At 35.2% G+C, this 24978-nt stretch overlaps 1 pseudogene across 1 annotated transcript; it reads left to right on the top strand.

The window, feature by feature from the left end:
• The first annotated feature begins 14096 nt into the window (after positions 1-14096).
• LOC149569598 (putative ABC transporter C family member 15) lies at positions 14097-21091 on the top strand (annotated as a pseudogene). The gene is made up of 11 exons (XR_016362782.1): positions 14097-15088; positions 15780-17162; positions 17557-17643; positions 17751-18434; positions 18523-18687; positions 18953-19247; positions 19358-19572; positions 19666-19971; positions 20271-20334; positions 20462-20701; positions 20794-21091. The product of XR_016362782.1 is annotated as a putative ABC transporter C family member 15 (transcript).
• The last annotated feature ends 3887 nt before the right edge of the window (positions 21092-24978 follow it).

The following is a 24978-nucleotide window of genomic DNA, read 5'->3' as shown; positions in this document are numbered from 1 at the left end:
AGCCAAAACACTTCATGAGTCTAAGACCAGGTCCATATTTCTCAAGAGTGATCTCTCGACCTTGCTCTGTTAGGTCTACTAGAGTCTCTTCTTTGTAAAGCCATGCAACAATGGCTCTATTTTTGCTTTCATCCTCTAAGGGAATTGTAGCCTTAACAAAGGTGCCATTATACTTGGTTTGAGGTGTCAACAAAAATGGCTTGTTTGCCTCAGATGGTCTCTCGTAATGATGAGGAGACTCAGGAAGAGATGTTAATGACAACATTGGTTTGATATGGTACTCCCCCATGCTAGTTTCTTTTAGCTTGAATGACTGCTCAATTTGCTTCAGCTTGTTGTCATGATAATCAATAGATTCCCTATTAGCGGGGACAAAATTCTCAACAACTTTGAGCATATTGCAAGTATAGCTAGTAGTGGCAGGAATAGTGACTTTAGAGCCATGAAATGGGAATTTGACGCATTGGTGATATGTGGATGGCATAACACGCATCTCATGTATCCATGGCTGTCCTAGTAGAATGTTATAAGCCAAGGGAATGTCCAACACTTGACAAGTGACATCCCTTTCTATAAGAACGACATGAAGGGGTAAGACCACAAGACCTAGAGACTTTCGTTTGACTTCATCATATGCTTTGATAGTGATCTTGCATTGAGGATCAATAGAGTCCTCAGAATAATTCAATTGTCTAAGCAAAGAGGCAAAGACAATGTTTGACCTAGCGCCATTATTGATGAGAACCCGAAGAACACGTGTCTGATGTATCATGACCTCAATGTGTAGGGGTTGATTGTGTGGATGACTTAATGAGTTATCATCCTTCTCAAAGAAGGACATAAAGTAAGACTAGGTCAGGTGACCTACCATAGATTGAAATCGCTCATGATCAAGATCTTGACGAACATTTATCTCAGTGAGGGCTTGTCTAGAATCTGCCTATGAGTAGGTGATATTTTAAGCAGCTCAAAGATGGAGATTTGAGCATTAGTTCATTTCAATTCATCGAGAACACTATAGCTAGTTGTTGTTGAATTTGCTACGAGTTTTGCACCTTTGCTAGATGGACTAGCAAGGGTTTTGTCTTTAAGTTATTCAAGATCGAGAGTAGAAGGCATAGGGCCTTTGAGAACCAACTTGGCACGAGAGCATGTAACAGTGTTAGTGCAGTGTTGCAAAGGTGTGTTGTCTGTTGTGTTGGAAGTAGGGCCCCTCAAGACAAATGGTGTGTTGGGTTTATCGTTATCTTGCTTGCCCTTAATGGTAATAACATCATAGTATTCAAAATTCATAGGTTCAACCATGTTGATTATCTCATCATCATTGCTAGAATATGTATAGTTGACCTTGTTGTTAGGTTTTGGTTTTGAACACTCTCCTTTTTCATAAGCTGGGAAGGGCTCTTTGAACGCCTTGTGATCTGAGTTCTTGTTATGTCCATCTACCACAATGTTACTAGCATCAATCATGTCCTGGACTTTGGGGCACAAGTTTATGCAGTTGTTAGTTTTGTGCCCCTTATTTTGGTGGTACTCACAGAATGCGGTTTCATTCCACCATGGTGGGCATGGTTGCGATCATAAAGGTGAGAGTTGTCCAATGGTGAAATGAGCTTGTTTTGTAACAAGGTTTTGTAAACCACATCCAAAGGTTCACCCAAAGGTGTATACTCTCATTTAAGGCATGAGGCCCATGAGTTTCTCAGTTTGTTCCTAGATGTCTTGTTGTCAAGAGGAGGATTCTCAGCATTTTTGGCCACATTGAGACCTTCTGTGAGATTAAAGGTTGCCTCAGCAAGCTTAGGAGTGACATTGTCAACAACCCCATCATGCACAGTTTCTTGATTCTTTTTGACATACTTGGATTTGTCCTTGTTGGACGTGAAGCCCTATTTTGTGTCCTTCTAAAGAGTGAGTTCACCCTTCTTGACCATAAATTCCTCTATGTAGATGGGCTATGTGATCATGTCTTAAAAGGTACATAGACCTTGAAGTTGGACTCTATACCTAAAATCAGGTAAGAGATTATCAGTGAAAATGTCAAGATTTTTCGTTTCTGGAATCTTATGTGAATACTTAGTGTAAATTTGTCTCCACCTTTGGAGGAATGTGAGGAAGGGTTCCCCAACCTTCTGCTTAAGGTTACATAAATCTCGAATATTGACAGGGTGTTGAATGTTATGAGAATACTATTGGAAAAACAAGTTAGCTATTTCATCAAACATTTTGATACTGGGAGGCAAGTGTGAGAACCACTCCAAATCCTAACCACCTAGACTTCTGGGGAATAACTACATGAGATATGTCTGGTTATGCTTAAATTCCATAGAAACGGCACCAAATTCCCACAAGTGATCTTGGGGATCGATGGTTCCAAAGTATTTGTCATACTTAGGTAGTTCTACTACTCTTGGAAAAGGATGCATGTGGAGGCAAGTGTGAGAACCACTCCAAATCCTAACCACCTAGACTTTTGGGGAATAACTGCATGAGATATGTCTGGTTATGCATAAATTCCATAGAAATGGCACCAAATTCCCACAAGTGATCTTGGGGATCGATGGTTCCAAAGTATTTTTCATACTTAGCTAGTTCTACTCCTCTTGGAAAAGGATGCATGTCTATGCTCTTATCAAATAGAAATGGACAAAGAGCGTCTAAGGTGTATGTTTTTGCAGGTTTTTCTTTCTCACACATCATCTGAGCTAGTTGGTCTTGCATGATTTTCAATTGTTTTTGGAGTTTGGAAGTCTCAGTTTCCTCTTTAGGTGTGATAATGGTTTCCACATTGAAATGAGAGGGTAGGTTGGCTCCCTCTTGGGCAAGTTTGAGAAAGTATTTTTCTTTCTCTTCATTAAGCAGGATTTCCATGACCTTTTGAAAGTTTTTATCTTTTCGACATTTTGCTATGTGTTCAGGAAGTATTTCCACCTCTTCCTGTTCCTCATTGGTATCATGGTCTTTCCCTTTGTCATTCCTAGGTTGATCTTGGTGTCTACTATGATTACCATGTTCAGGTTCATGATCATCCACTATAGGAATGTGTTTAGTTTCAGTATGTTGCAATTGGAAAGGTCCTTTGAAAAGGAAGTCAAACATTTTTTTTAGAGATGTGAGATCTTTGCTAGTCTCTGGATCCTCTTGATACAAGGGATTCCTCATTTTTTGTAAGTTTATGGAGAATGTTTGTTGGACTCAAGGTGATCTGATAGGTGAGGGAGATCGTGAAGATGTGTCACTAGATGAACTGGATACAAACCATGTAAAAAAAGGAGGGTGACCTCTGTCATGATTATGACCCTAGCACGACCTTGCCTAAGTCTAAGAGGATAAATTAAGTTGCTACTTCTTGTTGCGACAGTCATAGACAAGGACAAGAAGCAAGAACCAAGACAAGGATCACACTAAAACGTAGTCTCAAAAAGAAAAAGGAAGAGTGTTGTATACTAAGGTACGAGTAGTTTGAGTGGAGGCTAGAACAACTAAGGATTATGACTATTGTGACATGGAGTATAACGAACACTAGAGGATAAGAATGAGACAATGAGAGATGAGACTAGTTAAAGTATAGACCACAAGTCATCAGTCAAGCATAATGTCACTATTTGGGACTATTTACAAATAGATAAGAGGTAAGTCGATATAGGAAATAGACTAGACGTAGATTGCAAGTTGCTCAAATAAGCTGATTCGATAGTTTTAACACAAGGTCTTGCGTGAAGATCCTCTATGAGGCACTCAAGAAAGTACACTAGGGGACGCAAAATCTCATAATAGCAATGTAAACTTGCACAAGGATGTGCTCCAGGCTGCACGAAGAAATGATAGGTTTGACAAAAGACAACAGCGAGATCTCGCTTGAAGATCTTGATAGACCTGCGCGAAGAAGTGATAGGACAAATGGGCTCGTGCGAAATCTTGCAAAATTGTGCACAAAATTTTGAGACCAGACAGACAAGAGACTTGGATTTCGAAGAGATTTTGACAGTTTTGAACTATTTCAGATAGATTGGAGGTTTGTTTGATAGATAACAGACAAATTGCAGGGCTGATTTTTAGATTTGTGAAGTAGCGTTAGGTTTCAAACAAGACAAAGTGTTTTCAACAGGACATGAGAAGCAAGCAGTAGTCAAATGTAATCCAACTAAGGGCAAAGCAACTCAGAGAGATGGGGAAGTCTTGACTTTCAGTTTGTTTAAGCAAGTTTGGACATGTTTACGACTTGATAACAAATAGACTTTATCCCTAGAAACAGAAAATGGTAGAGAAGGCAAAACCTTTGTCCCACAACTTATGCACATGCGTGCACCTCACACAGTCATGTCACCCCCTAGAGGGTGCCCATGTTTTTGGTGTATTCAAAGGGCTCAATAACATATACGCTAAATGAACACCCTTGTGGCAAGGGTCAAGTGTGTATACCACCTTCAAATGCCCAGTAACATGCCTATGGTGAGTTCTACAGGAGAGATTCTTCCCCCTCCTTGCACAAAGATTATGCCTCCTTTCGGAGGTGAACCGAGTGGCTTCTAACTAGAGGTTTTTACTTGCCTTTTATTCATATTAATCCCTAGTGGCTCTGCAAGAAGAGTTGAGACCAACAGCTAACACTAGCATTTGAGAGTGCACACACTTGCTTAGCAAGACTAGGGCCGGCATTGGCTAGTGCAACAGACAGAGCCTCCTCTTGATATGCGATATCAAGAATCAAGAGGAAGAAATTAATATAGATTTGGAGTCTTTCGCTCTACAAAGCATCTTCATTATAGTGAGTTGGAATCTTCGGGGAAAGGAGTGTGCTCACTTGGATCGTTCTCGGAGGTTGGATCACTCCAGCAAGCCCTCTAAAGGATTGACTCGGATTGGTGGTCTGGATCTAAGGGTTCGAGTTTCTGATTTCCCTCAAGGGGAAAAAGCATAATCCTCTACCTTATCACCTCGCCCAAACACACAGAACATGTTAATTACTAACTTAGCTTAATCAATCCAGACTTGTCCTTTCTCAAGATTCTGATTCCCTAAACAGAAATCATCATCCCTTCATAGAAAAGGACTCATACTAGAGAACCACTAAGCTTCTTGCCTCCCTCAGAATGTTGTCTTTCAGAGGCTTCTAGGTTTCTAATTTACCCTTGGTCATGACCTCCAAGTGGTAAAGAGCATACTCCCCTATTCCCCTGTCTTGTACCCTAAGAAGTTCACAAGCCCTAATTAGACTATGTTTAGAAAGCAGGAAAGAAGATACATTGTTTAGTGGGTTTTAATGTTGTTCTTCAACAGTTGTCTTGCAAACAAATAGTCAATTCATGTTTGGAGATTTTGTATAAGGAATCTTCATCAAACATCCTGCAAACAACTATTAAGCTGCAGAGAACCAGAAAAATAGAATAATGACGCTTCAAAGAAAAACACGTCAATAAAAATTAATGAGTAGCATGTTGAAAAATGACAAATTAACCATGTTGTTTTAAAACATCACATGAAATCTTGCACAGGCCCGCACAAGATCTTTCACCAACCTGCACGAGAAAATGAGGTGCCGTATGAATACTTTCATAATAGGGCACCTTTTCATGTGAGAAAGTGGAGAGCAATGTGTGAGATTGTCAAATCTTCACACGAAAATCTAGAAATCTGTATAGACCAGTATGACAGAGTAATGAAAATGATAGAAATTTAGATGAATGAGGCTAGAAAAACTATTTTTCTCAGCCCCACGGTGGGTGCCAGAAATGTATGTGTGATTTTGTGGGCCTCTGAACCTCACACACACTTCAACGTGGTCACTACCTGTATAATCATCTTGGGATAAACATGGAGTTGTTTATCCAAGACACCCGACAATGAGACCCATTGCCTTCTATCTAGAAGGATTTTGCCTATGAGCTCTCAGAGTGAGATGCAAGCAACCAGACCTTTCTAGAATGAAGGATTTATGCAAAGAAATATGAGTCTACAAGTAATCTATATGATATGCAATCTATTCTATTGAACAAATAAAATAAACTAAGCTAGATGTATGCATCCTTTAATCTAAATGACAATTTAAAGTGATAGCAATGTAAAAGCCTAGAAAGTGACTACTCAATTCGATAGCAATTCAATAGCATAAAAATCCAATCTCTGTAATGAGGGATTGAGAGCCCTTTAAATATAATCCAAGAATGGATCAACAGTCAGGATCAACCTTGATGAACAGTTAAGATTAGACAAAAGATTCAGTTAAGATGGAAACTTCCTCGTACAGGTGAAGTTAACTGTTTCAGATCTAAGTGTGATAAATAGTTAATTGAACTTGTCATAAGTGTGAGAGCAAGTTAACTAGATTAATTCTAATTTCAAGAAGTAGTTAACTTAGAGTTTCCATTTTGAATTGAGAAATAGAATTTGGGAAAGATATTCAATTTAATAAAATGAGATATGACCTCATAAATGCCTTTTTTATTTAATTGAATAATTACATTCAATTAATTAAAATAAGCATAGTTATAAAATTAAATATTTTTAATTCCTTAGTACATTCTCCTTAGGAGATAATTTAATTTAATTGAAGTATAAATACTTTAAATTAAATAAAATCATAATCAATAGGTTTAATGTGACTAATACGAGTCAATACCTTAGCAATTAAATAAATAGCATGATTAATGCAAATTAGGGTTTTTCTGCATTTGACAATTAAGCCAAGTAGCGAATATCAGAGTAAGAATTGCCTAGTGAAATAAGACTTTAGAATTGATCATAATAGACCAGAATTGGTAATCATGGCAATGAGCCAATTTTGGGGTATTACACTAAGAACTAAAGGTATAGCCTTGGTAGTTAAGTGGATTGCTAAATTTGCTCAAGGGCATGAACCTTGGAAAATTCTTGTCAAGAATTATATTATTAGGGGGTACTCTAGTTGAGCTAAAGTTGGAGAATGTTGGACATGTTGGACCTCTTATCCTTGGAAGGTAAAACCATGGTGGGAGGATCCAATGTATTTAGATCGTGGAAAGGTTAGGCTAGAGTTAGACCCTTACTAGGTAATATCTTGAGGAAAGGGAAAGGAAATAAATGGTGTGGACATGGTTCTATATAGTGGAACCTTAGAAGAAATGGAAAGCCACTTATACTTGTGCAAGGGTGTTCAACAAGAATGGGCTAAAGTTGGAATTTCCACTTTTAGTGATATATATAGTAATAATGCCTTAATTCAGTGGCTATATTTGAAAGAAAGATATTGCCTGCTAGAAACTCATTGGAAAACCTATTGTCTAGTAAAAAATGTACTATCTAGTCAAGGATCTAGATTTTCTTGTTGCTCCCTTTCTTCCTGTAGTTTTAAACTCTTCTATCTTGGTTCATACCCCCTCCACCTAGTCAAATATAAGTAGATCTACTTGAATCTTACCTCCTCCTCAGACATTCTTGAGCATCGAAACTCTTGCCAGAACCTTACTCTTGAACCTCCCATTTGGAAGAAGTGCCTTCTCAATATGAGGGTAAGACCTATTGAACCTAAACTCCTTTGCTTTCTTTGGAGACTTTTGTTGCACAAACTGTCTTTCAAGAAACCCGAGGGGATATTAACATCTTCTTTGTGTGTAAACAACCTGAGGTTGTGCACCGTGTTTTCTTCTGATGCCTCTTTGCACAAGATATTTGGGGGATGTTTGGGTTTATTCTTGACAACAACTTTACTATGGAAAATGTTATTTTTGGTAAAATTCTTACCAACAACAAATGGTGCAATATTTTTTGGTCTATATTTTTTACTATCTTGCTTTGGACTATTTGGAAATATAGGAATAATTATATATTTTAGGGAAAAATTAGGTGCCTTGTTGAGTCCCCAAGGAGGTTTATATATTCTAATGTTGTATTATAGGTCATTATTGTCCTTAAGCTTAAAGAGTCCGAATTCCTACAGATTTTGCAAGAGGGAAAAGTCACTGTAGAGAAACATGAGATAGCTCATGGCTATACCACTATGAAAAACATTGATGAGTTCAATATCTTTCTTTCCCAACTTTTACAAAAGCTCGAATAGGAAGGGAATTGGAGGTACCTAGATCCAGATAATGAGGTTCCAACCAATCTGTTCATACCCTCTATAGTGTTCTTTACTACTTCTAGTTCCAGTAGAAATGAATAAATCATCTTATCTTTATATTTTAGAGTATATAATGTTTGATTAAAAAAATTTGTGGATAGCCAGTACAACTGGTTTTTTGTATTAAGGGTGGGTGTTAGTATTTTGGATTGTTAATACCAGGCAGTCAGATACACAATGAACATTCTTGATTTTATCTTCTTGATATGCAACACAAAAATTTTTTTATACTAAATTGGTATGCAATTAATGACATCATTGTTGGCAAGTGACTTTTCATTGATGGAACCATAATCATTTGGTAAGGTCACTTGGGATAATGATTAGGTTTGGTTATGGTTTATCAAGAAAATTGACTAGGTAAATCACAGGAAGAGTGTCAGCAGTTAGATTGTTTTCATCAGGAGCTTAAAAGAGTAAGTATTATTGGCCACAATTTTGGATATGGTTAGAATGATGACTGAATATAATGTTAGTACATTCATGTGTATGTTAAGATGCCAATTGGCACATGTTTTGATTGAAGAATATGTAAACAAGTTGTATATTGTAGAATACATGGAAAGTGACAAAGATCATGTATTTTGGCCTAGGAGTTTAATTTCCTTATCAATTCAATTACTTGTCATTGTAGGGATGACATCTTAGATGTCAACCCTCAATTAGCAAGTCTTAATATTCAATTTTGGAAATGTGCTACACATTTTATCATTAAGGCCAACTGGATAAAGTAATTGGAAAGGTATACAAAGGAATCAATTTTTAGATGTGAAGTATGGAAAGGGTATGTACATGACATTAAAGCTTTATAGATGATGTTATGATGTTTTTTTGATGATTAAATGAGTTTTTGATGTATGGTCGAAATCAAATGCGAGATATTCAAAAGTCTAATCAAATATTGGGATATGAGAACAATCAATTTTGGTATTGTATCTATTACTCATTGTATTGATTATAAATCATTATAGAGTAGTGAGATCTCATTGTAATACAACTCCTAACATGACTGAGACCTCTAGTAAGGTCTAGTCCTCTTAAAAGGAGTAATGTACTAAATGTATGTAATGATTTCTAACAAGGTCAAAACTCCTAACAAAGAACTTTCATATTAGAATATAGTTGTGGGTACAATCCCCACATGGGTTTCCCCTTGGCTAGGGTTTCCTTGAAAATAAATCATGGTATTATGAGTTTCTCATTGTTATGTGGTTTATGTTTTAGTTTAGTTATTTGTGAATGCATATGGTTAAGTTTTGAAATATATTGTTGGTGTAGAAGTGTTGCAATACTCATTCCCCCCCAACACTTTTACATCAACTATATATTTCAAAACTTAACCATTCAAAATGGTTAAAAACATTTCATGGAATTTAAAAAAAAAATTAGAAAAATGTGAAATAAAAGGAACATAGCCACAAATTTTCACAAGACAAACAATTTACTACTAAAACAATCCCAATTGTTTGATAAATTGTAATGAATTACAGTTGATATTTTATTATAAATTGTAAAGAATATTCATCATTTGTAATTCATCTTCTTTGTTATCCTAAACAAAAAAATAGATGTTTGCATGCACAATTTTTTGTATGATCTCTACCTGCTATAAATGTCTTCTCTACATTGAAACATCAAAAAAATACATTTAATACAAATGAACTTTACAAAAACACTAGACAAAAATATATTTTTAATTTTTATTTCAAATTTTTTTTTCCCTTTACCTTTATTTGATAGAGCTAATAACAATTTTAATGTATCTTTTTTCCTTTTTCAAAATTTTAAATAAATAAATCTTATTAATTAGACTAATGAATGTAATAGTATTTCTAGTTATAACATGAACTTAATAATGGTTGCAACATATCTTTGGATTTCAAGTAACTTAAAATATAGAAGTAACAGTCACACTTTAATGTGCAATGGGTACACCATATAATTATAAAAGGTCTTTTTAGTATGTGTTTCTGAGTCCCCTGACCTTGTGCCCCCACTTTCTTTCTCCCATCCTATCTCCATTTGTAGACATATCTCCCTCTCTCCATCCATGCATGCATCCATCCATCCATCAATCCATCCATCTCTCTCTCTCTCTCATACACATTCATATTAATTTCATCATCTCCTTATGTTATGTTTGCATTTACGAGATAGCACTTTCAAATTTTAGTCAAATTTCTATGATTTTACTATATTCAAAACATATACGGACCCAAACTTAGCATACTTTTATATAAATTATCTTTTGAAGGACAACAAAATAATTTTATAAATTAACTTCAACCTACCTAAATTTATTCTTTTTATATAAATTATAATAAAGAATCTTTCCTAATACAACAAACTCATTCATCAAAAATAAATTTAAAAAATCAAATAAAACAACTTCAGTAAAGGAGGTATTGATGAGGAATATGTTTTAAGTATTACTTTTATATTATTTCAATAGAAATTCATTTTAATATCCCTTAAAACCTCTCTTGTGTCATTTAGACTAAATAAATAAATGCACTCATTATTAAAAATATTTTTTCTATAAAAAATATTTCAATATTAAATGATAAAAAAAATTTGCAATTATGTTTGTTTTTTTAAAAATCTGACATCGCTGGGTGATCTTGTATCCCAATGAAAAAAGTCTATTCATAAAAAAAAATTGATATTAAATTAATTGTAAATAATATAATTGACACTCACTATTATATATATTAAAGTTTGTGATACCTATATTATTGAGAGAAGGATTAGAATATTGAAGATATATTAAAAACTTCATATTTTTTAATCCATCTTTTTATAGTACTTTTCTAATAAATTTTCTATTATAAAAACTAAAATATTTTTTCATAAATGTATTAAATATTTTTTTTAAACAAATAATTATAATATAAATGTAAATGGTAAAACTTGTAAGTATAATGAGAGAAAAATGACATATGATACAATATTCTTCAAAATTAATTATTTAATAATATTTTTAATTGTAATATAATTACAATTAAATATTTTTTCATTAATATTTAAAAATTTATGAATTCTAAAATTATTATATTTAGATTATTAAACTAATATTTCCTTTTTGGGCTGATGGGACCAAATTGTTGATTTGAAAAATAGGAAAAATAGAGCATCAAAAATAGAGATTTAAAATTAACCAAAAAATATAATCAATTTATTTTAGTTTATAATCATAGAATATGCCGACATAGATTTGTTGAGATTTTGTGGAAACTTTCTAACAAATGCAATCAATATGTATAAAGTGACTCTAAAAAATTATTACCTATCTTCTCTTCAATTGTGTCAGAAGAGGAACCTTTTGTTGTTGTTGTTATCAAGATTTCTAAAATTTATTAGGTTATTTTTAGTCATTCTTATATATCCTTAACTTTTGAACACTGTAACAAAAAGCATGAAATTTGATTCAAAATGTTGATGTTGAAAATAAATACAATCAAAGCTAGAATATCTTTTAGTTATATCTCTTTAATAAATAATCATAAAGTATGATCTAAAATGTTGATGTTAAAAAATAAATATAATCAAAACTAGAATCAATTAAAACTAAGCCATTTGACATTCGTAAAATGATTTCATAACAAGATAATTTCATAGCAAACTAACTATTTATTTTTTAAAATAGTATTGTAGATTCCTATTTCTAATATGGTCCTCATTCTAATTTTGACATCAAAAATTATTTACAAAAGATAAACTTATGAGCTTCTTATATGTCTTTATCCCTGCTTCTAAACTTTTAGATTTCTGATCATGGTTGGCCTGCAAAAGAAACGGTGTCTCGAGGATGAGGCTCTACTGGATTCTCCAAAACTTCCCCATGTTGAGAAGGAGAAATTGATAGAAAGTTGTTAGCGGGGTTATGAGAAGTCTGGAGGAGAAAATCGGGTTAAATTATTGCTCCAATTCTTATGACAGCTCTTCTGGATTAAAGAACTATGAATCTGTCTTTTCATATGACTATCCGCATTTCCGGCTTGAATTTATGGGCTTTCTTGATAACTGGTGTTTTTAAGGATGAAAAGTTTGACAGGCTAAAAGGCATATGGATGAAACAAAATGACAAGTGAATGCAAAAATGGGATGTTAACATCTATACTTGCGCCAGGAGTAATAATTCTTATACAATTGAAAAATGTGAAAACCTGTTTTCAAAACAAGCTTTCATCCTGGCTAATCTCCATCCAGACAAAATGTACCAAAGACAAAAAAAAAAGTCAAACATGATTCTTTTACAAATTCACGAAAATACAGCAATTTTTTTTCAAAAATTGTGTTATTTTCAATCACAATACAGATTATGAAGATCAAATGTTGAAAATTTCAAAAAATTCCATTGTGTTCTCATTTTTAAGAAATTTAGTCAATGGTGCAATTTTTAGGGAGAATAGCTGCGTCTTCCTGAATCAGCAAGATCACTCATAAAAGACAGATGTTGAGAGAACAAATTCATCTATCAAATTAAAAAAGTGGCATCCGTACTCACTCGCTGAAAATGTCAGAAATGAGCTTTGGGCAAAAAGCAGGGGTAATTTTTACAGTAGAAAAGACAAATCACATCGAGTATCAAGAAATTTAAATGTGCCAAGAAACTTAAACGACCTCAGAACCGTTGCAACTATCATTCCACAAAAATGTTGAAAATTTCATCATTTGATCTTCATGATCTTTATAATTTGTAGTCGAAAACAACAACAAATTTAGAAAAAAAATCACTATATTTTCATAAATCTGAAAAACAAAAAAAATTGACTTTATTTTGTCTTTAATACTTTCCCTGTGGAAGATTAACTGTACCGTGCAGAACGGATCCCAATGCCCATTGTCCAATTACAATAAAGTTTTTGTGCGCTGTAAGAAAAAATAGTGAATGGTTGACGATCCATCCGGTGGTCGTCCAAGGGCTATTGAGTCTGCACCGTTGATTTGAATATTTAGCTCCGCCTCCTATGGAAAACGCCTACAGCGTAATAAACATGTCACCGCTCCAGTTAGAGTGTCTCGTGGAAAGGTCCAAGTGGTCTTTGATTTTTACTTGAAGGTCTCCTACTTTTAGGCAACAGTGCCCCCGAGTACAAAAGTGACGACGGTAAAAGGTGAGGAAAAGTCTGCAACTATTCGCTGGCGGGATGAATGGATGGGATGATTCCTTTGGTCTTTCATCTCTTACGCAGTGTTATGCATCGTTGCTAGTTCAAATTAGATTAGAAGTGTTTTTTTTCATTCATCCGCTAAACAATTATGTATTTTTCTGCAAATTTCAGCATTTGATCTTTATGATCTGCATAATTCTGCGTAGTTTGTTATTTTCAACTACAATGTACGATAATTTCAAGCCAACACAAGTCAAAGAACAGAGATGCTCATGCCAACAACACCAGCATCAGCAGGGGAACCGCTCATGCCAATTGCTGCCCAAAAATGTTGGTGATCAATTGATTTCTGTATCCCAACTGGTGAACAACTGATTTTAATGTTGACATAATGTCTGTATCTCATCGATCAATTAGGAGTTAAAACTTAGGATCTCTCACTTGTTTGTCCAATGCTCTGACACTGAGATGAATAAATCTTTGGTTCATTTTTCATCATCCCCTCCACTCTAGTGCTGACACTGGAATTTTAGCTTGGTTATGTATTGCCGACTTCGGTTCGACAGCATCTTAAAATTTAAGAGTTGAGTTCAGGACCTTCTACTAGGGAGGATGTTAACACCGAATCATTGATCTTCCTGATGAACCTTCATGTTTATTTATTTTTCAACTTATATTACAGCTAATTATAGATTTTTCCCTTCTCCCCAGAGATGATGTACTTATCAAATTATAAACCAAAATTTAAGAACATGAAAATATACATAATTGTTTTTTTGATATCTTTTATCCATATTTATGGTAATTAAACTGAATATATATGTTTTTCCATAACCCCACCGTATCATCAATTCTGTGAGAAAGTTGCTATGTTTCATGCAGAGATGGAGTTCATTTGGGCAAAGCTATTGTCGGGTCTAGGTGAAGATGAGCAGCCGGGAGAACCCGCAAATAGCATCATTGGAGCTTACATGTGGCATGCACTTGCAATTGTGCTTCACCTGGCCTTTGTTATTAGTCTTGTCCTTCCTTTTTCCTGGAAAAGATGTATATTTTGTTCACAAAGGCCAGAGTCCTCTGTTTTGAAACCTACTTATTCCAAGAAGTTGCAATATGGGATTACCCATAAAATGGCTCTACTTACTTGTGTATCTCTATCAGTGTTGTATTGCATACTTGGAATATGGAGCACTTTATATTGGTGGCCAAGGGCGAGGCCTAAAGATATTGGAGCCCAAGGAGAGTATGTTTTTCAGGCCATAGCTTGGGCCATCATTTCAGTCTATGCATATTATTCCCTTAACAAAGAAAGTAAAGATAACTTCCCACTTCTGCTTCGGATGTGGTGGATGTCATCGTTGATTGTTTATGTGTATTTTTTGTTCCTCAATATTCATGAGATGAGGGAACAAAATCACATTACCCCAAATATTGTGGTTGAAATTGTGGCTTTCTTCCTTTCAGCCTTCTTGTGTTATGCAAGTTTGTGTGGCAGAACTGGTATGAGCTCCTTAACTGAAAGCATTGAAGAACCTCTCTTGAACGACATTTCAGAAAATCCCAAAAACCTTAAACCGAAAGCCACTCCTTATGCAAGAGCAAGCTTTCTCAGCCGATTGTCATTTTCTTGGATGAAGCCTCTGCTTGATGTTGGCCATAAGAAGCCTTTGGACATAGATGATGTACCCCTACTTGTAGACGTTCACAAGGCTGACCATGTTTATCATAAATTTAGAAATCAATTAGACACCAAAGGCAGTGGCTCATCATTAGCAAAAATGTTATTTATCATTGCTGTGAGGGATATACTCTCTACAGGATTGTTGATGATGATAAATTCATGTTCATTATATGTTGGTCCTTACTTTATAGCTATGTTCCCCCGTGTTTCTGGTACGGGGACTGCGGGGGACAGCGGGACGAGTTTTCGGGATGGCAAATTTTTTTGGCGATTTTGGAAACTGGGGGGGGGGGGATGGCAAACAGGGACGGCTATATATATAGAGGAAAATTTTAAAATATACATTGAAATTTGCAAATATATATGTCATTCATATAAAACTAAGCACAATGCATGTCATTTAAACACTATAAACCATAACATACAACATTTGAATGCCATCTAGGAAATAATATCCAATTTTAGTACTCAACTGTTAAAATGCATATCAATATCAGTGAACAATATCATAATGATAAACATGATAAATCTGAATATGCCTAGAGCTATACGACCAAAGGCTAGAGGGCTGCCATAAAGTATTAAGTATCAATGTATCATAATCATGTTGATGTTCGACATAAAAAACATAACATAGAAAAATGAAGCAGACTGTTGCTCCTATTCTACCTCTACCGGATTTGGAGGGGTGGGGCCCACCTCGGCGACCTAGTAAGGAGCCTTAAAATTATTTTTTAATATTCACTTTTTAATTTTTTTGCATTAAAAAATTTTTTTAAAAAAATATTTTAAATTAAAAAAAAAAATTGGAGACCGCTGGGGATGTCCCCGGGTCGTTCCCGAAATGCCAGATTTTAGGCTGGGTATGCGTCCCCGGGGAACATAGCTTTATAGATAACTTTGTTGAGTGTCTTGTTAAAAAGGAAAAGTTATCTAGTGAAGGCATTATTCTAGCTTGTGTACTTCTTCTTGCAAAGCTTGTGGAATCTTTGTCACAATGCCATTTGAAGTTCACAACAGTTCACATGTGCATATACATTAGGGCAGCACTGACAGCGTCTTTATACAAGAAAGACTTGACGCTTTCCAGTCTGTCAAGACAAAAGCATACAAGTGGTGAGATAATCAATTACATAAGCGTGGATGCTCAGCGTATTGAAGAGTTCAGTTGGCACATTCACGACATTTGGGTTCTACCTTTGAAAATTCTTCTGGCAATGGTTATTCTATATCAGAAACTGGGATTGGCCTCTCTTGCAGGAGTGGCAGCTACAGTGTTAATCATGATGGCAAATTATCCGCTAGTGCAAATGCAAGAAAAGTATAACAAAAAGATCATGGAAGAAAAAGATAAAAGGATGAAGGCTACATCAGAGACACTGAGAAACATGAGAATCTTAAAATTACAAGCATGGGAGTCCAGATTTTTGCTGAAACTCGAAACAATAAGGGGAGAAGAGTGTAGCTGGCTAAAAAAGTTTTTTTTGGCATTTTCTGGGACAACATTTTTTTTTGGGCAGCACATACATTTGTGTCTGTTGTCACTTTTGGTACATGCATGATGATAGGTGTGCCTTTAACAACAGGCAGAATTCTCTCTGCACTTGCAACGTTCAAAGTTCTCAAGGAAGCCATAAATTACGTTCCCGATTTCATATCTGTGATTGCTCGAAGCAAAGTGTCATTGGATCGTTTAGCTAATTTTTTGAAACAGGAAGAGCAGCAACAAGATGCAGTAGGCAAAGTCTCCAAAGATTCAACTGAATTGGCAATTGAGATCGAAGAAAGGGTATTCTCTTGGGATCCTACAGCACCCACTCCAACTATAAGAGGCTTAGATGTACACATAAAGAGAGGCATGAGGGTTGCAGTGTGCGGAACTGTTGGTTCAGGAAAATCAAGCTTCCTATCCTGCATGCTAGGGGAAATACCCAAAATGTCAGGTACTGTAAAGATAAGTGGCACCAAAGCTTATATTAGTCAGACTCCATGGATCCAAAGTGGAAAAATCAGAGACAATATTCTCTTTGGGAAGGAATGGGAGAAAGCGAGGTATGAGGGTGTACTGGAAGCTTGTGCATTTAATAAAGATCTTGAAATGTTTCCTTATGGCGACCAAACAGAAATTGGAGAAAGAGGAATAAATCTGAGTGGAGGGCAAAAGCAAAGAATACAGATTGCACGTGCTTTATATCAAGATGCCGACATTTATCTTTTCGATGATCCTTTCAGTGCTGTTGATGCACATACTGGGACACACATTTTCCAGGTATGATGTTCTTGAATTTGTTTGTTTAGTTGTCGAATTGAGTAGAAGGAAATCAACACTTCTCAAAGTAAAAATAGTAGAGTTTGCATATGTCAAGATACATAATATTCAGACATTCTTATTTTAGTCTTTATAAGAGATAACACTTGAATTTCAATTTGTTAACTTAGTTACCAAATTGAGTAGCAGAAAACAACATTTCACAGAGAAAAAAATAAGAGCAAAAACAAAATTTCACAGATAAAAAATAAGAGCAAAAACAAGATTTTACAAAGAGAAATAAAACAGAGTATATTGTACCATAGACTATCTTGCATTGATACAATTAATGTGTTCCTTACTGTTTCATGTTCATACTTCCAAAATGTCTCAAAATTATTTTCTTTTCTTACAGGAATGTCTACTTGGTATTCTGGGTTCAAAAACTGTACTCTATGTTACACACCAAGTTGAGTTTTTATTTGCAGCGGACCTCATTATGGTGGGTTTGAACTTTAGTCCTATTTTTAAACGTTGTCAGATTTCATATTCAAAAAGAATAAAATAAAAAGATAGTTGACAACTGGTATTTATCAAACTTTCTTATAGGTAATGCGAGATGGCGCGATTACCCAGGCTGGAAAATATGAAGATATATTACAATCAAACACACATTTTGAGGAATTAGTGGGTGCGCATGAGACAGCATTGAAATCCATCGATGATATGGAGAGCTCTGAGATCCTCTCATCACAGGTACCCCTTGAAGAATCATCTGTTGATAACAAGACTAGTGTGGAAGCTGTTATCCATGAACACCTCCAGGTAACAGAAAAAGCACATGGAGACATTGAATCAAAACATCAGAGAGAGAATGAAAAAGATAAAAAAGACAGAAGTTCACAGCTTGTGCAAGAAGAAGAAAGAGAGAAAGGCAGGGTGAGTATGTGGGTGTACTGGTCTTACATTACTGCTGCATACAAAGGAGTTTTGGTTCCTATCATTTTATTGGTGCACATAGCATTTCAGCTGCTCCAAATAGGTAGCAATTACTGGATGGCATGGGCAACTCCATTGACTGAAGATCAAAGGCCTCCGGTTACCAAGTCCTTCCTCATTCGGGTTTATATAACTTTGGCATTATGCAGTTCATTATGTGTTCTTGTGAGGACTATCCTGCTTTGTCTAACTGGATTTGAAAGTGCCAAACAACTTTTCAGCAAAATGCACAGCTGCATATTTCGGGTACCAATGTCCTTTGATGCAACTCCAACTGGCTGTATACTGAATCGGGTTAGTAGATTTTACTATTGTGTCCTATTTTAATGGCAAATAAGAGAGAACCATTTGAAGCTAGAAAGTGAATGCTTTTCGTTGGCAGGCATCAAATGATCAGAATCAGGTGGACCAAGTCATTCCTTTCCAACTAGGATCTGTAGCTTTTATATTTATAGAGCTTTTGGGGATTATTGCAGTCATGTCACAGGTTGCTTGGCAGGCCTTTATAATGTTCATACCCGTTCTTACAATTTGTATATGGTATCAGGTATGGTCTCTCTCATAGATTTCCACCGTCCTGTAAAATATCTTTATGGTAAAAGCAGAGAAAGAGTAGTCAACAACTAATTTTTTCTGAAAGCTAGGCCTAGAAAGAAATGACAATTTATTGAAAAAAAATGCTTCAAAATAGTTGCATTTCAGATTTGACCAAGAGTAATATTTCTTGTATGATTTTCTGTTTCACGATTTTGAGTGCTGATAACTAGAGAGAGAAGAAATTTTTCTGAATATGTTTTCTTTCATACATGCAGCAATATTATCTAGTGACATCTAGAGAACTTTCTAGGTTAATTGGAGTTTGCAAGGCTCCTGTCATACAACATTTTGCAGAGTCATTCTCAGGAGCAGCTACAATCAGGAGTTTTGATCAGGAGTCTGCATTCATGAACACAAATCTACATTTGATTGATAGATCTTTGAAACCCAGAATCTACAAGTCTGGGGCCACGCAGTGGCTTTCCTTTCGGTTGGATCTTTTATCAAATCTTATATTTGTGTTCACTATGGTGCTCATGCTTTGCTTGCCAGAAGGTGTAATTAATCCAAGTAAGTCGAAAGACATTGTTGGATATAATTATTCTTGATAAGATTAATTTGAACATGCAAGATAGATGCTACAATTCATGAAAGTTGACTGACTATTGTGACCTTAACAGGCATTGCAGGTTTAGCAGTAACATATGGTCTCTCTCTGAACCTTACACAAACCTCGCTAATATGGAACTAATGCAAGTTGGTAAACAATATAATCTCTGTAGAGAGAATAGTGCAGTACTCATGCATATCCAGTGAACCTCCATTGATTATAGGCAATTGTGGACCGAATTCTTGCTGGCCATTAAGTGGAACCATTGATATCACCAATCTTCAGGTTATTAAGTTATTAGTAACAATCTTTTAGTGTTCCAGAATGTCGCTAGTTATTGCATTCTCAGTCATTATTTAACTTGAAGAACATAATCAGGTGCATTATGGACCACAACTCCCACTTGTGCTGAAAGGGATTTCATGCACTTTCCCAGAAGGAAAGAAGATTGGGATTGTGGGGCAGACAGGCTGTGGGAAATCTACTCTAGTTCAATCACTCTTTCGAATTGTAGATCCAGTAGGAGGCAGAATAGTTATTGATGGAATTGATATCTTAGCAGTAGGTTTGCATGATCTAAGATCCAGAATAAGCATCATTCCACAAGAGCCAACAATGTTTGAAGGTACTATTAGGACGAATCTAGATTCATTGGGAGACTATTCAGATGACCAGATTTGGAAGGTAAGCTATATATGCTTGATTTTTAATTTTCTCTTATTCTTAGAAAAAAGAATATAAGGACCATTTAAAAATTATATTGTATAGAAATTTTTTCATTAATGTTTCAGATCATATACTACAATCTATCATCAGAATAGGGAGCTAGACAGAATATTAGAATAAAAGATGGTGTTGGTGATCCATCATAAGAATAAAGAACTAAAGAAAAAAGAAGAAGATGTTAGAATCATTAAATGTTCACATTACTTGTGAAAATCTGATATCATTAAATATTTACATTGCTTGTGACCATGCTCCAGGCTTTGCAGAAATGCCAGCTGGGGGAAATTGTCTGGCTAAAAGAGGAGAAGCTTGATTCTCTCGGTCTATAGCTATCCTTTCATGTATTTTTGAAGTGGGAAACACAGAATCCTTTTAGCATCTTATTGTACTGCTTATATTCCCACTTAGGGTAAATGTCTCAAATGTGCTGCACTGAACTGTTTTGCAGTAACTGAGAATGGAGAGAACTGGAGTATGGGGCAAAGACAGCTTGTCTGCTTGGACAGGGTGTTGCTAAAGCAAAGCCGCATATTGGTATTGGATGAAGCAACTGCTTCAGTAGATACTGCAACAGATGGGCTTATTCAACAAACTATACAGAACCAATTTAGAGACTGCACAGTAATCACCATAGCACATAGAATTCCATCGGTCTGTGATAGTGACTTGGTCTTGGTACTGAGTGATGGTATGAAATCTTAACAATTCTATTGTCCTATGTCTGAGATTGCTAATCCTCTTGTTTGTCTTAGTTTATGAACTGAATACTTGTTTTTATAGGAAATGTTGTTGAATATGACTCTCCAAGCAAACTACTGGAGAACAAATCTTCTTCATTTGCAAAGCTTGTTTCAGAGTACACTGTGAGATCAACTAATGTTGACGGACAATAGAAGATCTGATAATATAATCTTTCAAAATAGTGACAAAAAACAGTCTCTGCGTACTGAGATTCAAATTTTCAAACCATGGATCAGGCTTCATATTTATGCACATTTAGCTTCCTGGAGTAATATAACTCTGATGAACATATTAAGAGATTCAAATCAATATCAGTCAGGTAAAATGCTTATATTGCAAAATAATGTGCATTTTCAATTACAATTAAATTTTTGATTGCTATTTAAAGGTATTTCAGATCTTCTATAACTAAGGTCTCTGAAATATAGTTTTCTGCAATTACTCCACCATTGCAAGTGCCCAGAGTTTGAAGTACTCTGTGATTTGTTTTTCCTGTAAGATAATTTAAATTATTATATTTTTAAGAAAAATGTTTTCAGGCAAATATTAGAACGTACAAGTTTGTAATCTATTATTGTAAGATTATTCCTTACCTATAGTTTAAAAAATGTATATAAAGAGTGGTGAGATTTATCCATTTTGAAGTGTATTTTCTTGAAAGAAATGTGATGTCTTATAAGAAAAGAAAAAGACAGCTATAGTCTATCACAAATCATGAAAAAAATAATTAGCCCTCACCTATAACAAATCTGTTCAAGTACAAAATTCTGTCATAATCAGAGTGATATGAGAGTGCAGGATTGAGAGTTGTTATCACATATCTGTGAAAGATCACCATTAGAAATCATGCTTTCAATAAAATTTCTAAACTTTTTTTTAAAAAACCTAGCGGTATCCCTGCGTCCCAGCCCAATGCCCAGCAGCCCATATCTTGGGTCGCTAAGGTGAGATGGGGTGAGGCTAATCCCTTGGGAATGCACCCACCCACCCGCAGAACGAGTGAATTTTAAGAAGCAGACCCTTAGATTCTAAACCAAGACCATGGGGAACTTCCTACAACCTTAAGCCTCCTCTGTTGACCAGGCAGGCTTTGGGGTGACCCCCAATATAATTTCTTAACTTATTTATTTCACATTGAATAAAAGCAACTATAAAAGCTATTTGTTGGTTGACGTGGACATACAGCTGGAATATTTTAATCTCCCCTACCTCCGTATTTCACCTACTTCAACCACCACAATCACTTCACCCTCTTTTCTATTTTTTCTAGTCTCTTCTACAATGCATCTAGACTCTTCTTTTTGGGTTAATCTGGAAGCTTCCCTCACTGCTGGAAAATGAGTTTTAGTTTTGTTAAAAGATACTCTGTTTTGAATGAATGAAATATCTGCTCTGTTTGTATAAAAAAATGATGATGAATACTTTCATGAGCACATATAAAAATCTGTTTGCTGAATTCCCCAAGAGTTCTTTCTGTTTTTGTTTTTGTGTTTGCATCTCTATTATACTCTGCAAATTTTTGTGTTTGCTCTGTTTGTGTCTCCAGAAAAATCTTGAGCTGAGGCAAGAAGAAATTTCTGCCAAAGAGAGCAGAAAGATATTGCTGAGTGTTGGAGATTTTAGAGCCATTGCCAGGGGATCCCTAAAGCAAATAAGGAGACTGTAACACTTGAAGAAGACAAAGGGTACATATAAAATAATTTATTGTGGAAGGTTCACATGAAGAGATCCATTTTTTTGGAAATTTGCGTGTTTGTTTGGAACTGAGGACTGGCAGACATAGAGGAGACTTTGATGCCATCAAGTCCAATTTGAAGACAAAAAAGATTGTTGGAGGTGATTTAAAGGGAAATCACAAGAGTAAAATACAAAAGTTCAGAGACCATGGAAGATCTCAGACAAATGCAGATCTGTAGTCACTGAAAGAGGGGTAACTAAATGCATTTTTGAAGCTGTAGAAAGAATGCCAATTTGAAAAGGTCATTAACTAGAGATATAGTGAGTAGAGGCAAAGTTTTATTTAAATCATGGTATGAACAAGTGGTAGTATTTCACAACCCCAAATTCCAAATTTGAATGGCAAAAACTATGACTTCTGGAGCATAAAAATGAAAACCCTGTTCCACTCCCAGGATGTTTGGGACTTGGTTGAAATTGGGTTCCCTGAACCAGCAAACTAACAAGCTTATCAGGCTCTTTCAAAAGATAAAAAGGATTTATTGAAAGAAAATAAAGACAGGAATGCTAAAGCATTGTTTTTTATTCAACATGCAATGGAGGAATCAATCTTTTCAAAAGTAGCAGCTGCCAAAAGATTAAAACAGGCATGGGAATGTTTGCAAACAGTATACCAAGGCACAAGCAAGGTGCAAACAACAACAAATCCTTAGAAGGAATTTCGAAAACTTGCAAATGAAAGATTCAGATTCAATAGATTCAATGAGAAAAGATTTCCATAATCCATGATAATTATCTGTAAGAATTTCTGGGTTCGATTGTGTTTAGATTTTTGCACCAATGTTTCAAATTACACTCCATGATCCAACATTAATATGAAACAAAGCAAGAGAGAGCAAGGAGAAATGATGATGGATCACTCATTTCTCCTTGCTCTCTGTTAAAATTTAGAAGATCAGATATGCATTAAAATTACAATCCTTATTTAATAAGATTGCAGATGAACTGGTCTGAAAATGTATTTATATTTCTTACAATTATTTCAGAGATGCTCTATAGATATAGGATTTGAGTGCAGGCTGTATTTAATATTGAAAATATTAAATTACATATGAAAGATAGCAGTGACAAGCAGTGGTAATTCTTGAAGAAGACTAATCAAATTATGTGTTCTATATCAGATTACCCTGCCATCGACTGTCTATTAATAGGAGGGCTTTATTATTGAGGAGACACGTCGGTGAATGGACGTGCCTCCTACATGGGATATACGTCCATTCATGGGAGCATCTCCTAGATCCTTATAATGCCAAAACACACAATCAACCGCTCATTTGTTATTAAATTTTTTTGATCGAATTATGTGCTCTATATCAGATTACCCTGCCATCGACTGTTTATTAATAGGAGGGCTTTATTGTTGAGGAGACACACCGGTGAATGGACATGCCTCCTATGTGAGAGATACGTCCATTCATGTGAGCGTCTCCTGGATCCTTATTATGCCGAAAAAATACATTCGATCTCCTCTCTCTCTCTCTCTCTCTCTCTCTCTCTCTCTCTCTATCTATCTATCTATCTATCTATCTATATGTTCTTGAAGAAGTTGATACTCATAATAATTATGGATAGTATCAACTTCTTCAAGAACATATATATATATAGGTTGCATGGGGACGCAGGTACTATGGGTACGGCTATTTTTCATTATAAGGGATGGGGGTTCTTGGGCATGTCAAACTCTATTTTTAATTATACTTCAATATTTATAGAAAATCTGAAATTACAAGTCATGACAATGGTTTTTCAAAACAAGAACAATGATAAAGTTTGCAAATATAATGTATTGTTTTTAGTTTCAGATTTGCTATATGTTTGTGATAATAATATATGATAAATGTTTAGAAGCATAATAGAGAACGCAGGCTTTAAACATGAACAAGAAGAGCATAAATCATATGACAACGACATATTGCAAATGATAAACTTTTGACTTGAACAGTGATAAAGTTTATTGTTAATCAATATTTCAAACTGATTAGGTATTGAATAAAGCTTGATAAAAAATAAGCTGATATGCAAACAAAAAACTGAGAAAAAATAATCAGAAATCTTAATCAAGGTTCTTAGCTACAATGCTCTCCATTGAGTACCTGGAACTTGGGATACGTGTACCTGGTACTTGGGTACGTGGGTACGAGTACCCATGCAACCTTGATATATATAACAAAGAAATATTCTTTATCATGTTTCATGTATATTTATATATTGTATTTGTCCAATTGAAGCTACAAATCACTGACACTCCCTCTTAGCTAGGGAGGATAAAGAGTGTATCATCCTTAATCTGATATTAGGTAATATTAGATAACATAGCATGTCCATGGATATCATTCTAGAAGATATCCACCATATTGTATGGCATATCCACGAATATCTTACTACAAGATATCCACCATATAGATCTAATGGTACTAAGAGTAATGGTCTACAAATATCAAGTCATGTGATATCCAACAAGTACTCAAAAGAAATGTCCATAAGGCA

This window comes from Cupressus sempervirens, chromosome 3, assembly GCF_028749045.1.
Source record: "Cupressus sempervirens isolate cs-2001-9-10 chromosome 3, ASM2874904v1, whole genome shotgun sequence".
Taxonomy (NCBI): Eukaryota; Viridiplantae; Streptophyta; class Pinopsida; order Cupressales; family Cupressaceae; genus Cupressus; species Cupressus sempervirens.
The sequence above is the reverse complement of the archived record's forward strand: the minus strand, read 5'-3'. Positions and strand labels throughout refer to the sequence as shown.